This window comes from Rhinolophus ferrumequinum, chromosome X, assembly GCF_004115265.2.
Source record: "Rhinolophus ferrumequinum isolate MPI-CBG mRhiFer1 chromosome X, mRhiFer1_v1.p, whole genome shotgun sequence".
Lineage (NCBI taxonomy): Eukaryota > Metazoa > Chordata > Mammalia > Chiroptera > Rhinolophidae > Rhinolophus > Rhinolophus ferrumequinum.
The window spans coordinates 101,179,034-101,196,561 of NC_046284.1; the positions used below are offsets into that span (position 1 = coordinate 101,179,034).

General features: G+C 38.5%; 1 protein-coding gene and 1 non-coding gene across 7 annotated transcripts in view; one reads left to right on the forward strand and one right to left on the reverse strand.

Annotated features, from left to right (window-relative positions):
* Positions 1-17,528, forward strand: part of DMD (dystrophin) — a 2,143,628-nt gene that overhangs the window by 1,737,517 nt on the left and 388,583 nt on the right. The window lies entirely within an intron of this gene.
* Positions 2,546-2,652, reverse strand: LOC117030656 (U6 spliceosomal RNA). The gene has a single exon (XR_004424434.1). It is a non-coding gene; the product is annotated as a U6 spliceosomal RNA (small nuclear RNA).

Here is a 17,528-nt window from a genome sequence, read left to right on the forward strand (position 1 = left end):
GCTCAAAACTCCCTCACAGACAGTGCCGTGTGAGCTGGTGCATTGTCGTGATGCAAGAGCCATGAATTGTTGGCGAAAAGTTCACGTTGTTTTCATCTAACTTTTTCATGCAGCCTTTTCATGCAGCCTTTTCAGCACTTCCAAATAGTAAACTTGGTTAACTGCTTGTCCGCTTGGTACAAATTCATAATGAATAATCCCTCTGATATCAAAAAAAGGTTAGCAATGTCATTGCAACAAGTTCATGAACTTAACTGTCAGACCTTGTATATCTCCTGATATTAGAACTTGGTGCTTTTAGGAAATTAAATTGTGCGTGAGATAGGGGCAGAGTAGGTGAATGCAGCTAAATTATTTTTAAAAATCAGCTTAGTTTACTGAGTGCCTGGTATGTGCTCAGCACTGTGCCAGGTACTGACAGCAGAGAGGTAAGCTCTGCTCTCCAGAATTCACCTGAACACGTGCAAGCCAGGCCTGAAAGCACACTGTCTTTCCTTAGTATTCTTTCACCCCTCCCCATGACTTTATATATAAATCAAGTTTATGATATTCCACTTCTGGGCTTTTGGCGGGGGCGGAGAGGAGCTTGAATGGCAGTGTATCATGTTTTAATTAATAGGACATCATGTTACAAAACTGTTGAATCAGATCTTTTCCCTAGGCATCAAATGTATTGTCAGTGAAAATTTGACTTCTAAATATGAGGAACAAAAGAGATAAGGAAAATAATAGTGAGATTTTTGTAAGGGATGACAACATAATGTTTGGGTATTTTAATGTGTTGCCACAACCTTAAGTATCTTGTATTTTCTTTAGAAAGAAAACAAGATGTCAGTTCGGAGGTACCATGTTTCCCCGAAAATAAGGCCTAGCCGAACAATCGGCTCTAATGCGTGTTTTGGAGCAAAAATTAATGTAAGACCCTGTCTTATTTTACTATAATATAAGACCAGGTCTTATACAATAATATAATATAATATAATATAATATAATATAATATAATATAATATAATATAATATAAATAATATTATAAAATATAATATAAATAATATAATATAACATAATAATATACCAGGTCTTATATTAACTTTTGCTCCAAAAGACGCATTAGAGCTGATTGTCTGGCTAGGTCTTATTTTGGGGGAAACACAGTCGAACCCCTTTGCCTTCGTGACTTCTTACTCTCCTCTGCTAGGACATCTCATGGCAGTGACTAAGAGTCATGTTGAGAAAACCATAGAGTTGTACTGTTTGTAGATTTTTCAATGGCTAAAGGAAAATAGGCCAGTGCTAGGAACAAAAAAAGAAGCTGATCCTGAGGGTTGATATAGCAATCAGAGTTCAGCGCAGAAAAGAGAAATTATTCTAGGTATGATAATCAGAGAATATTTAAGACAGAGGATTAAATACATACTAAATCTTGGGAAAGGCTGGAGTTGCAGATTTTAGACTTAGCTTCCAGGATTGACTTGTAAAGCCAGATAGAACTGATCCACTAGGCGACTACCATCTCTGAGGTACCATTGAAGCAAGGAACTCAAGAACATACTCTAGCTGTGAACTAGGAATCAGGAAATGGAAATGTGTATTTGTACCTGCTGGTAGCAACTGCTTTTTTCCAACCAGGAAGCTGGAGAATTGATTTTGGAACTATGATATGGGAATTCTCATACTTCTCTGTCTAAACTTGCCAACGGAAACAGCCAAAAGGAGGACAGAGATGACCCATATCTCACTTCCACCTTCCACATCTCTCAAAGTATAGCTACTTGATACAGGGTTACCATTATTTAGCCAAAAAATAATGCATGCAACATACTTATACTAAAAAAAAGCCATCGTTTATCTGAAATTCAGATTTAACTGGGTACCCCCTATTTTATCTGGCAACCCTAACTTATTAAAACCTAATCATATCTGGAACCCTAGATGCATAGAAGTCTGGCAAATGCAGTTTTTAATTTCCAATCCATAGTATTAACCAAAGTAGATTTCCTACCAAGAATGGCTGAAGCCTTTCTGCCCCAGACACTTTTTTTTATTAGTTTCAGGTGTACAAAACAATGTAATAGACATTTACACCCCTCACAAAGTGATAAGCCCCCTCCCCTAATCTACTACCCCTCTGACATCCTATATAGCTGTTACAGTTCCATTGACTCTATTCCCTATGCTGTACTCCACATCCTGTGACTATTTAAATATATACATATATATATTAAATTATAGTTGACATTTAGCATTATTCAGCTTCAGGTGGACACGGCAGTGGTCAGGCATCTACACCATCCATGAAGTGGTCTCCCTATTAAGACAAATGTCCATCATATACCCTACAAAAGCTTTACAACATTGTTGATTATATTCCCCAAACTGTCTTTCATATCCCTGTGGCAATCTTGTGGTCACCAATTTATGTTTTCTAATCCCCTCACCTTCTCCCTCATCCCCACCCACCTCCCATCTAGCAACCCTCAGTTTTTTCTCTATATCTCCGAGACTGTTTCTGATTAGTTTGCTCATTTATTCTGTTCTTCAGATTCAAAAACTATGGAACGCGTCATGAATTTGCATGTCATCCTTGCGCAGGGGCCATGCTGATCTTTTCTGTATCATTCCAATTTTAGTATATGTGCTGCCGAAGTGAGCACTGCCCCAGACATTTTTGCTACCATCTGAATATTTTCACTCTGCATTCTTACACTCTCTGAAATCCTATCAGTCTGTGATTCATTTGATTTAACTCAGTTTCCTCTTTTCAAAATGTAAAAATCTCGCAGAAGGTGCAAGTGGTCAGACCACGTGCTGGGAATATGGTTTTCAACAGGTATGAGAGAAGGATTATGAGCATGTGAGATAGAGTAGGAATAGGAAAGACTGGACACCAGGAGGTAGAATGAGATAGGCAGATACCCATTCAGATCTCCTTAGCTTTGTTTGTGTTGGGCAGATTCAGGATTTAAGGAGGAAATATTTCCTTTTCGTACTTCTTCTCCCTTTTGTACCCCCAAAGATGCACACTTCCCAAATCAATAATCCAAATCGGAATGACATACATAGCTCGTCCTTGTTAGAGGTCAAATAGCTGTATATATGCTGGCCCAAGACATATATAGCGATTGTTTCAGTGGAAATTTGACTTTTGGGTTCTAAACCATTGACTTGCAAATGACTTTTGGTTACAGAACTCTTTCTAAGTTAGGGACTGCTTGTACTTATTTCATGAGTAAAGATGTCAAAAGGAAGAATGCTGGATTTGCACCATGCTAATTCACTATTTAGTGAGCAGAAATGTCAGCCTAGGACATGAAAAGAAATACTGCCTCTCAGAGACGTCAAGGCTGATGAAAAACAATCGTGCAAGCAGAATGCTGCTCTTCAGAAGCACAGAAATGCTTTTTTTGTTCCCCATGTTCCCCGGGATTTTCTCTTCTGCATTTAAAACAGTTGGGTAGTTCAAGTTTCAAGGCTACTGATTGGAAGCAGGAAATCAGTAGTAATTGGAAGCAGTGGGATGTTGGGAGAAGTAATAGAGGTAGCTGCTCTCCAAATTATCCTGTGGGACTTTCCATGGCAGTGAAATCAAGCGGTGGAAGCTCAGCTGAGTACAAGCAAACAGTTCTACAGACAATCCTGCTGTCTCTTCAACCCTTTAATCTCTGGTAGTGAGTGGGAATTCTTTGGCAGAAAACTTGATCCAAGGGTTGATGTGGGTTACTTGGCTAAAAGAAGTTATTGTTATAGTGAAATCAAACTTTCCATGAATTGTTTGCTATTAAAGCCAACTGCAAGTAGCACTGCATCTTTGATAAGGGAGGTGAGTTTTGTAGATTGATTTGTGAGCTGTTTTATGGAATAAAGGAGATTTATAAATTGCTTTTATTTCAGAGATCCATTTTCTCTTCAATGGTATATGTCATCTTTCAGGGTGCCTCCCTTGTGGCTATAAAAATAACATTGCACTCAAAAGCAGAGTAACTATTTGATGACAAATTCTCATCATTAGTCAATTAAAGATGCTCCAATTATTTTGACTAATTACATGCAATTTCATTTCATGCATGTATGATATTTTTAAACACATGAGTTATTTGGTAATTCCCAAAATCACAAGGATGAATTTGATTCCATAGGCAAAGTGTTATACCAAAAGAAATATTTTCATTTAGACAAAGATAAGAGCACAGAAAAAAAATCAGTGGAACATTCAATGCTCTATATAACTCAGACATTATATGGCATTTTTTTCTGTGAATATCATCATGATATGCTTAAAAGAGAAGATAATGAGAGGTGAGAGGTGAGAATATATATACAATAGGGTAAAGACAGTCTAGTCAAGAAATTGTGTTAGGAAAACAGGACAGATACAAGCAAAAAATGAAACTGGGCCACCTTCTTACTCCATATACAAGAATAAACTCAAAATGGATTAAAGACTTACATGTAAGACCCAAAACCTTAAAACTCCTAGAAGCAAACATCGGCAATAAACCCTCTGATTTTGCTCTTAGCAATATTTTTTCTGATGTATCTCCTTGGGCAAGGGAAACAAAAGCAAAAATAAACACATGGGACTATATCAAACTGAAAACTTCTTACACAGCAAAGGAAACCATCAACAAAACAAAAAGACAACCTACTGAATAAAAGAAGATACTTGCCAATGATACACCCGATAAGGGGTTAGTATCCAAAATGTATAAAGAATTCATGCAACTCAACACCAAAAAATAAAAAAGAATCCAATTGAAAAATGGGCAGAAGACCTAAATAGACATTTCTCCAAAGAGGACATACAGATGACCAATAGACATATGAAAAAATGCTGAACGTCACTAATCATCAGAGAAATGCAAATTAAAACCACAATGAGATATCACCTCACACCTGTCAGAAAGCCCATCCTCAATAAATCAACAAACAACAAGTGTTGGCGAGGATGCTGAGAAAATGGAAACCTCTTGCTCTGTTGGTGGGGTTGCAAATTGGTGCAGCTGGTATGGAAAACAGTATGGCGATTCCTCAAAAAATTGAAAATTGAACTACCTTATGACCCAGCAATTCCACTTCTAGGTATTTGTCCAAAGAAATATAAAACACTAACTTGAAAAGATATATTTACAAAAAAAAAAAAAGATATATTTACCCTTATGTTCACTGCAGCACTATTTACAATAGCCAAGATATGGAAGCAACCAAAATGCCCATCAATAGATGACTGGATAAAGAATAAATGGTACATATAAACAATGGAGTATTACTGGGCCATAAAAAAAGATATCGTACCATTTGTGACAACATGGGTAGACCCAGAGGGTATTATGCTAAGTGAAATAAATCAGACAGAGAAAGACAAATACCATATGATCTCACTTGTATGTGGAATTTAAAGAACAAAATAAACAAAACAAACGAAAAAAACTGACTCGTCGATACGCAGGACAAACACATGGTTGTGTGGTGGGAGGGAGGTTGGGGGCTGGTGAAGAGATGAAGAAGCACAAATTGGTAGTTACAAAATAGTCACAGGGATGTAAAGTCCAAGATAGAGAATATAGTCAATTATATTGTAATGACTATGGATAGTGCCAGGTGGGTACTAGACTAGTCAGGGGGATCACTTCTTAAATTATACAAATGTCTAACCACTATGCTGTACACCTAAAAGAAATACAAAATAACATTGAATGTCAACTGTAACTGAAAAATAAAAAATAATAAAGAAGATCATGAATATATGGTGTTTAAAAGGCCCAAATTTCCTTCTAAGTGCTTCAGAACCTGTTATTTAACGATGATCTTACGTATGAAATGTGGTCTTTTGAAGAATTTGATTTGTCCTGCATGTTAAAAAAAAAAAAAAAAACATGATTTCCTTATCATATTATGGGATTATCTATCACTAAGTAAAGCAGCAGCCCAGTGAAAAATCATTTCACATCATTTGGTAAATACCATGATTGAGGGTACTTATGATAGAGAATCTAGGTAAGCAAGCTATTTGGGGGCTTGGGAAATTTCAAAACTTAAAATCTTTTATTGATTTTCTCGCAAAGAATAGCCTAAGTTATTTTTGAGGTTTCAAAATGGACTACCCCAGGAATATTTTCTTGCTTTCTCAGGCACCAGGCAGCTTTCTAGGATCAAGCATTCATCCATTCATGGATCTATAACCTGTAGTTTCTGCTTTTGTAGCGACTGCACTTAAATCCATGAGACTAGACCCCAGGATTTACGGAGATCCATTTCTCGGGGCAAGCAGTTCCTTTCAGCTTTTAGCTGTCAGTTTGTCAGTGTTTGCCTCTGTATTCAAGGAGTCACTTGCAGGCTCTGAGGTCTAAGATACAGAGTGAATGGAGAAGGGTGCAAAAAACATCTAACTTATATTCGTGGACTTCTGTCTCCAAGAGAGAGGCGGTTTTGTCTTTTTTTATTTTTTCCTGATCAAGCCATTAGCATGAAACAAGGACATGTCATCTCACCAGAGGGAAATTGGGGTCATGCCGTAGGCTCGCTGAATGAGCGCTCTGTGGCATGAGGATGCATGGCCACTGCACAACAACGCCTTCACCACATCAAATCTGCCCTTTAATTACATTTTAAATCTCACTTGAAGAGATTTTATCATTATGGAAATTGCTCTGTAAATGTACCCGTGATGAGACCCAATAAAAGTTTGCTGAGAAGAATTGAGGACAGAGGAGATGAATCAGCAGCTAAAATGTTATCGTCAGACAAGAGTTTTCCTGGCTTTAGGCAAAACAGCACGTGCAATAACAACATCTTCATTGACTCAGAGGTGTATTTGGCCCAGATTATTATAGGATGCTTTTCCTGTAGCACTCTTCCTTCTTCGATAAGCTGAAGGAAGAGTTCTGCTCTCCAACTCAGCAGGCCTTTTTTCCCCTACCTCAGAGCCATCACTTGAATTCATAGTTGCCAAAATAATAATCACACATTTGCCTCGTGTTCCTGACTCCATGCGTGCATGCAGAGCAGGCCTAAGGTTCCTTATGTGAAAGGTGGCTTTCTTTCTTTTTGTAATTAAAGTTTATTGAGGTGACAATGGTTAGTAAAGTTACATAGGTTTCAAGTGTGCGATTCTGTAATACATCATCTATATATCATGTTGTGTGTTCACCGCCCAGAGTCAGTGGCTTGCTTTTCATGAAAAGAGCACACCTCTGTTTTCCTTTCAGGGTCATTTAAAAATATCTATGCTACTGGGTTATGGAAGGCTCACAAGGAGGATTCTTAGGTAAAGGGTGAAGCAAAATTGTTCTTTTCTCTGCAACAGGGATTGTCTCGTATCTTTATGTACCACAATTGAAGTTTTCTTTTAAGCCCATTCTTAATTTCCTTTCTTTCACCTTAAACTCTTTCACTACGTTAAGTGATTTCAAGTTCTTTTTCAAAATGTGTCAAAAATGCACAAAAAAACAAAAAGTTGATATTTTGACTATTTTGTGCGTTTAATAACAATTCGAGGTGCTTTATATGTAAATGACATTATTTTTATGTATAAAATGTTCTCTTGTTACTCATTCTTGAAAAACACAAAAATATAGACAAATGTACATCTGCTTTCCTAACTTCCTTTCTGGATGTTTCCATCCACAGTCAGCAGATGGAAATATTCATTCAGATATATCCAACCATCACGACAAAAGGGTTAAACTGTTTCAGCAGCCTACCAGCTGGAGATCCTAAAGCCATAGGTACACTTTCCCCAAGGCATACACTATTGTGTCCTTCCACAGGTCCCTGGTGAAATGCACTTTTCTTCCATGTCACCCACCCACTCCTGTCTTGTTTTTTATTTCCCAAGCCTATGGCAGGTCAAAGGAAAGGCCCAGGTTACTTGAAGGTGATTAGAGTGACTCCCTTGGGGAATTTCCCTGTAACACCCAAGGACTGCTCTTTGATATGCCCCATCCCCCAAATCTGGTCATTTTGTGCCTAGAACCACTATGACTAATTCTAAGATGCATTTTCCAAAGTGTCCTTCTTCCTGAGAGTTTTCCATTAAAACGGTACTTGAAAAATACATTGTGTTATTAATTCAGTACGTTTCTTAGAGATGGAAGGAGCTGCCTGCAGGTGACTGCTCTGCATTTCTTCATGGTGGGTCTCAGAAGCCCGTGAAATTATAGGTCGTATTTTGTGCTTATGAATATTTGTGTAGGTTTCTGAGGAGAGGAGCCATCATTTTCACAAAGGCAGTCATGGCCTCCCAGATATTAGGGACCGTTATGCTAGACCAGTGGTACATTCTGGTATACTCCCAAAGTGAGGTGCCTGGAGAAGTATCGGCATCACTCGGGAACTTGCTAGAAATGCAAATTCTTTTTTTTTCTAATTTTTTTATTGGGGAATATTGGGGAACACTGTGTTTTTCCAGGGCCCATCAGCTCAAGTCAAGTCATTGTCCTTCGATCTGGTTGTGGAGGGCGCAGCCCAACTCCAAGTACAGTCTCCGTTTTCAATCTTAGTTGCAGAGGGCACAGCCCACCATCCCATGTGAGAATCGAACCAGCAATCTTGTTGTTGAGAGCTCACGCTCTAACCACCTGAGCCATCCGGCCACCACAAAATACAAATTCTTGAGTTCTACCCAAGACCCACAGAATCATGAACTCCAGGGTTGGGGCCCAGCAGTCTGTGTTTCCATTAACCCTCAAGGTTGCCCAAGTTTGAGAACCACTGTGCTAGATGAACTATCAATACATGATGCAAGCTCACGTTCACAGGGATATGTGGATGATGCAGAGAAAACAGACCCCTCTCTTCTGCCCCACATGGACCTTCCCCTCTGGCCAGATAGAATTACTCAGCTCTGACATGTATTCTTATCTTACCTCATCTTATCCTAAGCCTTATTCATGCTCTTCCCTCTGCTTCAAATTTTATTCTCCCACTTCTCTCCTTATCAGCTCCTTCTCATCCTTCGAGACCCTACTCAAATATCATCACTTGTGTGATGCCATCTGCCGATCTTGGTGACAAGGTTCTCTGTTCCCATGGGGCTATGTCTACTTTAACATTATTGCATGTTATTTGTATTGCGTGTTTACTTAAGACCTTTTCAGGAGACTGTGGGTCCCTGGAAATAAAAAACTTATATGTTGTGGTTCTATGAAGATTTTTAGACATAGTTTAGGGGAAACCACTATCTTTCTGCCAAATTACAAAAGGGAAAAATCAGAAAGTCTGAAAGGAACAGAACTCTGACAGAACAAGGCAGAAGGGTTTTTCAGCAAGCGTCTTAATTTTCTAATCAAGATAACATTCATAATTAGATATTACCCACACTGGTTTCTCAGTTCCCTGTTGGTGAGGTTTTCTTCTGTTAAACTCTATATCAGAAACTCGAGCAGAAATTTATGACAACTATACAGGTTCCTCTATCCCTGTGTGAAGAGATTGGAGCTAAAACATTTGTCCATGGTAAAAGCACTATGGACAAGACCTGTCTACCTCTTCTCTTTCTTAGGGTGACCAGGCTTCTTCATTTTTACCGAAGATCAGTGATAGTGAGGAAATCCAATGACAAATTTTCCTTTTTAACTGAGGGCACTGTGAGACAGGTTTTCGCTGTTCTGTAACAGATATTACAATGTAGCTCCCATGTAAAAATTCTTATGATATAAAATCTATAAAGACATCCTTTTCTCTATTCTTGCTCTTTATTAAAACATATAATTTATCTCATGGGTGGTGAAAGACCTAAGCCTTCCCAAAGCTTACTCTCCTAGTGATAGTTTTTTAAACCTACATGTTCTCAGATGAAAGAAACATTATCTCCTGGCCAGAGGACAAGAATTCCCTGGGTCTGCTTCAGCAAGATGGTCCAGGATCTCTACGATGTTCTGAACTGAACTGAATTCTTTGGAAAGGATTAGTAGATATATGATGGAAAACTCATGATTGGGTTTCTGGCCTTATTACAGTGGGTTCTAGAAATGAAGAAATATCCCTTACTATTTAGCCAGCTACATTTATGTCATGTTTCCTTTGGCAGATGTGTCAGTGTTACCTACCTTTGTATGAATGTACAGAGGGATATTCCTTCTTCTTCCTTTTCCTCATCCATTGAAAAAAGAGTAACTTTATTTTGTCCCCTTCACCACCCATCCTATTCCATGAGAGAATAAAAGTGAAATAGGGTGAGGTAACTCCATAGGCACAAAAACAAAACAAACAAAAAATCATTACACTCAGAAGAAGTAATTTGCTCTACTTGGTAGTAGACAAAAATCAACTCAGCAAAGAACACCAGGGAATCAGACCCAATTATGTCAGCAGGACTTTAGTTAACATTATGATACTAGAACCTTCTTTAACATTCAAACTATGGATACCTTGAATTCATTTTAAAGGTAATTTTTAAGCTTTAGCACAAATAAATTTACCCGCAAATGAATACAATTGTGCCTGTTTGTAAATTACTTGGAAATTGTCCTGGTATTTAAAGTGAAAAAATATAGAAACATCTTAGATTTATTATATCGCTAACCTGTTCTAAACAGTTGCCTCAGTTGTAGGATTGTTTTGTGGTTGTGTCAAGAAGATGTATATTTATACAATGGAGTATTCCTCAGCCATAAGAAAAGATGAAATAGTGCCATTTGCAACAACATGGGTGGATCTTGAGATTATCATGCTAAGCAAAATAAGTCAGAAAAAGTCAAGAACCACATGATTTCACTCATAAGTGGGATATAAAACTGAAAACAACAAAGGAACACGATAAACAAACAAAAACTCATAGACACAGATAACATTTTAGTGGTTACCAGAGGGTAAGTGGAGAGGGGGGTGGTAGAAGAAGGAAACGGGAGTCATATATATGGTGATGGAAGGAGATGTGACTTTGGGTGGTGAACACACAATGCAACATAAAGATGATGTATTGTAGAAATGTACACTTGAAACCTATATAATTTTACCAACCAATGCCAGCCCAATAAATTTAATTTAAAAAGATCCTATGAGGGTTTTATTTGGTGGGGTAGAGGGTGGAATAAAGTTGTTGTTCTGCATTTACAACATTCATAATTAAAACAAGCCAGAGGAAATTAGCTACATGGCTGAGATGATTTCTAGTGTATTATCAAAAATAATTATGGCACGTTGCCATATGTTCTTGCCTTCTTCTTACATATTGCTGTTGGGATAAGATGAGACTAGACATCAACTAATTGCTTGTGTCTAATATACAATCTTGCACTCCAGTGATTCTCTAGAGGAAAAAAAATAGTTCTGTGGCAGAGAGATTCGGAAAATAAAAGCTTCTCTAACTCTTAACTCTGTACATAAGCTAGACAAACTGTACAGATAAATATAACTGGATGTATGTTGGTCCATGGGAAGACAGTTGCCTATTTTAAGAAAAAGAATGTATTCTATTCATTTAGAGCCAATCAAAAGCATTAAAGTATTAGTCCTGAGGTGACTAAGGAGAATAAATAAGTTAATACCTAACTGGAAAATAATTCAGTTGCCTGGCCATTCCTTTCAGAGTGTCACAGTAAATTTCTCCAAGCAAATATCTCCCATGTGCCTTAGTGAGTTAATATTGTGTTGTGTTACAGGTAACCCAAGTCAGAAGTTACTTGCTTTGTATTTGAGGGATAGAGGAGGAATGGGGAGGGGGGAGTTTAAAAGAACAGAAATTCAGACAGATCTGTGCTCTAATCCTGCTTCTGCCACATAACAGCTACGGGATTTAGACAAATCATTTCACCTCTCCCAATTGTAGTTTCCTCAATAGTGGTATAAGAAGCCTTACTTCATAAAGTTGATGTCAAGGATTTATAAGGGGTGTAAGTATTAGTTTCCTACCCCGATTCATCTCCCCACTCCACCCCCCATCCCTCATCGTGGCTCTGCGATAATAAATACATTTCCTTGTTGGAAAGGCCCATATGGTCTCTCTCAGATAAGGATAGCTATCTTCAACCAGGCTGATTCCTGCACATAAAACATAATACAAAACCAAAAGTACCTTGAATTGTAGTCTTTTCATACGTGGTTGTCTTTATGATTTAAATGTGCAAATCTAGAGTTGAAGTGTGAGGCCCTTTCAAGATTACCACTGGCGACGATTTTTGAAAGATTCCTAGTATTCCTCATGTAAGGAATACTCCCCCAATTATAAGCAATGAAGCAATATAGAAATGCCTGAAGTAATATTGCAACACAATATAGGGTGTTTATGGCTTTTCGATGTATTAGTAAAAAAGAAAAGTCAGCCTGTCTAAGGGCTTGTTTTATCTTCCAACACCAGCATTATAAAGGCATGGCTTTTTTTTTTATAAGTGCTGAGCCAAATGGATATCCACATTCGTTCCCCACTAGATCCATGGCATCTTAACTTTTTTAAAAATTTTTTTAATTAAATATATTGAGGTGACAATGAATAGTAAGGTTACATAGGTTTCAGGTGTACAATTCTGTAATACATCATCTATACATTGCGTGTGCACCACCCAGAGTCAGTTCTCCTTCCATCACCATATATTTGATCCCTTTTACCCTCACTTACCACCCCCCTCCCCCTTTATCCTCTAGTAACCACGAAACTATTGTCTGTGTCTATGAGTTTTTGTTTCTTTATTTGTTTGTCTTGTTCCTTTGTTGCTTTTTGGTGCAATGTTGCTCTGTCCACCCTTTCTCAGGATTTTGTGTCTTTTAAAACTCACTCCCATATACTTTAGGAATTCCAAATAGGGTATATTTTAGGCAGGAGCCTCCTGTGCCTGTATGCAGCCTTGGTGTCATTGCTCTTGCCTTGTCATTGTAATGTATTTGTCACCAAGGGGTGTGTGTGTGTGTGTGTGTGTGTGTGTGTGTGTGTGTGTGTGTTTGAAACACAGGATATATATATAACATTTGTCTTACTCCTGAGGAAATGAAACTTAAAATAAAATTCCTATTTTTAAAATGCTTTTGTGAATAATTATCACTTTGCCAAATTCTACCTTCCAAAGGTAGAGCAAGAGAAGGATAAAACCGAGTCACACATGCAGCTATTTCCATAATTTATGAATGCTCAATGACGTTAGGATCCCTCCTCCTTCCTTCTTCCTGGAGCCACCACTTTATTGGTTCATGAATGGCCGGTGCTGCCTGTCGGCGAAACTTGCCTGCCTTCTCTCCCTGCTCCCAATTACCCTGAAAACTGCCCCCTAAGTGATCATTCACAAACACTTTTTTGACTATGTCATGCCTTGACACAGGCAGCTACAGTGGAATGTTATCCTTATAGGATCAGATACAATCTCCAGGGTGCATTCAGAACTCTCAATGGCTACTCTGTATCCTTTGAACCTCACTGTTGACCCTTCTCAGAACTACCTCTTAGCTTTTGCCTGCAGCTCTGGCTCTCCTCCCTATGCATTCAGTAGTCCTTTTCCTTGGGAAATGTCGTCCCATGCCTTCTCTGCTAGGAAGCTTGGAGTCATGGAGGAAGGTGAGAAGCGGGCCAGAGGGACACAATTATAATGAAGGTCCTCAATACATCAGGCATTGGGTTAGGTACTTAGATGTTCTACCCACATCACCTCATCTAATCTTGGCCGAAAACTTGTAAGGTAGGTATTATTAGCCCTATGTATCGATTAAAAAAAAAACAGGCTTTGAAATATTTTGTAATTTACCCAAGATCCCAAAGCTAGTAAGTGGGGAAGTTAGAATCTAAACAAATCTTATGACAACAAAGGCTGGGCTCTTCCCACTATGTGCCATGCTTTATGCCAATCCACGCATATGTTAATTACTCCCACCCTCTCCAGCCTTGAAGACTTACTCATACCTTTATGTACTGTTTAGTTATGTGGACATTCGTAATTCTTCCTCAGCTGCTTCAAATCAGACCCCCCCACACCTCAAGTATAAGCTCTAACCATCAAACAAACCTTAAAAAGTCATCCCCAAATCCTCCTTGGATCCCTCATCCCCCTTCACCTGCTGCCCTATTTCTCATCTGAGCTTTTCAATAGTGCTGTTTGTTCAACCTCCTGAAATCTTACTCTTACATGTACTTCCACGTCGCCTCTGAAACTGTTCTCATCAAGGTGACCAGTGGCCTTCCTTATTGACAAATCCATTAGACAATGTTCTGTCCTAATGTAACTGACCCCTCAGCACTGTTTGACCAGGTGGCCACACCCTCCTTTATGAAACCCTCTCCCCACTCTTGGCTGCCATGGCACCGTCATTTCTTAGTTTTCCTCCTGCCTCTTTGGCTGCTCCTTTTCTGTCTTCTCTGCCAGGTTGTCTACCCCTACCTGACCTCTGAAGGCTGGTGGTCCTCAAGAGTTGCTCCCAGTGCCCTTTTCCTTCTCCCTCTTCTCTTTCTCCTTAAGTCTGCTTACCCATTCTCCTGGTCTTAGTATCAGTACACTGAATAATCCCAAATTCATAAAGCCAGCCCAGAACTCCCCTCTGAGTTTCACACAGGTATTTGAAATCTCCACTTTAATGCCTCATACTCATTTTAAAGCATAATAGGTTGAAAATATAACACAAAACTGACTTTTCCCCCAGTTTGCCCCATCTCAGTAAATGACACTGCTATCCATCTGTTGTTCAAGTTAAAAATTCGGTGTTATCCTTCTCCTTTATTCTCATCATCTAATCCATTAGTGTGTATCAGAAATCTAGCACCCAAATTATATCTCATATCACATCAGTCTACTTCTTGCCTTCTTCAATTGCCAGAGTCCAGGCCACATTATCTCTCACCTGGATTAGAGGGCCTGGCCTCTAAGTGGTCTTCCTGTTTCCTCTCCTGCCTTCTTTCATCTCCACATAGCGATATAGTGATTTATTGAAAGCCTAAATCAGATCATGTCTCTATCCCGCTTTTAAAGTTTCTATTACTTTACTGCGCTTGAAGTAAAAGTCAAACTCCTTACCATGGGACTTCAAGGCCCCACGATATCTGAAGCCTCTCTTACCTCATCTCCAGCCACATTTCTTTCTTGTAAGTTTTAGCCAAGACCTTTGCTGATACAAAGCCTCCCCTTTTCACTTGGGAGCAATTCTTTGCCCTTGGGTTTTTCTACTATAACTGGTGTCTTTTCTTCCTTCAAGTCTCAGCTGATAGTGAACCTTCTCACTTAGGTGTTACTGACCACCATACCCAAAGGACACCCCATCACCACCGCCTGTACACCATATTCTCACCATAGCCAACCATGTGTTGCCGTCAAAGCATCTTCTTACTTTATTGAACACTTGTTTATCTGTTTACCATATTTCTCCCGTCTATCCTATTTCTCTCTGTTTAGCTTATTATGGTACGAACATCAAGAGGTTAGAAGTCTGTTTTTTTCACCACTACAGATCTAATTGATAATATATTAAATATTCGTGGGAGAAAGGAAAGCAGGGAGGGAGGAATTAAGTTAAGAGCTGGAACTACATCTCTTTTTATATCATATGTGTTCCCACAAGTTCTAATGAAATCTTGGACATACAATAGGCACGTAGCGCATGTTTCTGTGTGAATAAATATGCAGAACAATTTTGCATTGTGACGGAGGAAAAAGAAACTAGGGAAAACAAGATGTAGAAGAGAAAAGATACCGCACCTCCAACCTAGTATATCTGAAAAGAACTCAATTTTCAAAAGTAATTCTAAGAATAGAATAAACTGGAGGGTCAGACAAGGAGAGAAAGCATCAACGTGTTACTAGGGTTTGGGATTGCTTAAGGCGGTCTGACAAATGGGATTTTGCTCAGTTTCCTCTGGGGTAATCCACCCTAGGCCAGGCATTTTTAAAGATTAGATTTTTGAAATAAAGCTTTGCGCCCGGGAATGTACTGAAGCAGGAGAGCATATCCCTTCTCTCCACTGTTCTAGTGCTTAAGTGTGAGAATTTTCGAATGAGATATGAAAGCAAAGACAACAAACCCTGCAGGATAATAGTCTCTGAGGGGCTTAATAACAGCCATTTTTAAAGCAAAGTCTATGGACTCCTAAATCCATAGCTGCTCGCTTAAGATGCATTGCGATGCAGTGGACCTGAAAACACACTTCTTATCTACCTAGAGCAACCAGGCTCCAAGCCAAATGGCAGTCCTCAGATTAACTCTTGTTTCTCTTGGGATGACAACTCTGCTACTTTTTAAAGTATTGCAACGGCCACATATAAAATGGGAAAAAAAACAAAAACAGGCACACCCACCGTGAATCTGTACCCAACTACATTTCCTGAACAAGTTGGGAACCTCTGGTGGTTAGATTACAGTCCTTGTAAGGTCAGGATTGTGGGTCCAATTCCTCTATATGGGTGATTCTCAAAAAATTCATCGGGGAGGATAATTCTGTGTTGTTTTACTAGTTATAATTGCCAATCCTTACAGACTGATACTTTTGTAGCACGCAATAAAAATGAAGTACTTTTAAAAAATAACAAAAGCCAGACATACAAAATGCAAGCCCATGCCTTTTATTTTTAGACGGCTATAAACATTTCCAAAGATTTACTCTCAATTTCTGTTTTCGTAATGGAGTGTGTGTATGTATGTGTTTGTGTACTCCAAAACCTCAAGTATTAACAAGTATTAACCATCGTTAACAAGTCATTTTGGATAACCAAGCCAACGGAGTTTGACTTTTGTATGCTTGTTTTTGTTTGCTTAAACTTCTTTAAAGCAGCAACACCTTTTCAGAATAACTACATTGGATAAATTCATTTAAAGAGTTTCACATGAGCTGCTTTCTTCTTAAATAGTTTACTGAACATAAGTCTGCTTTTTCTGGCTATTCAGGATCATCATTATTCGCATTAATTCTTTTGCTTCGCTTTAAAGCTGGGTAATGCCTTCAAGGGCTAATAATATATGTAGAGCTGTTGGTTTCCACACTGTGTGACCCTGGTCAACTATGCATGCCCGCGGCTCCTTTTACACCTCTCTGGTTCTCTGTCAGGTATCACTGCTTGCTACTTTCTGTTTAGCCCTGAAGGATAACTTCTCTCCATTTTGGATCTTCTGTTTCTGACCTTTTAAGTTCTTGGAAATCAGATCATCACTTTTTTTTTCCTATCAAACTTATTTGAATTAGGTAAAAATGATCAGTAAAGAGGAACTAATGGCCTTATCATTATTCACATACTAATGCTTTCAGAAACAATTACAGATGGTGTGTCTATAATGAATTTTTAGGGAAATTTTGTTACTTATTTTTATTCTTTGTGCATCTTTTTGTTTTGTTGCTTACTTCTCAGCTATATTCAAGATAAGGAGGTTATTATTTGCTGAGTTCTTTTTTAGAGACACAAAATTCTATATACACAGGAAAAGAAATAAGTGGATGCTATTATTCATCATGGTTTGGAAGAGTATCATAACCATTTGTTTGGATAATAAAAGTAAGGGTGTAGCACTAATTAATTCCTGACATTTTCCTTCTAACAAAAGTTCTGTAACTTTTCATATCCTTCCCCAGCTGTCTTATTATTTATGGACACCATGGATCACTCTACTTGTTGAATGAGATAGTACAAATTTA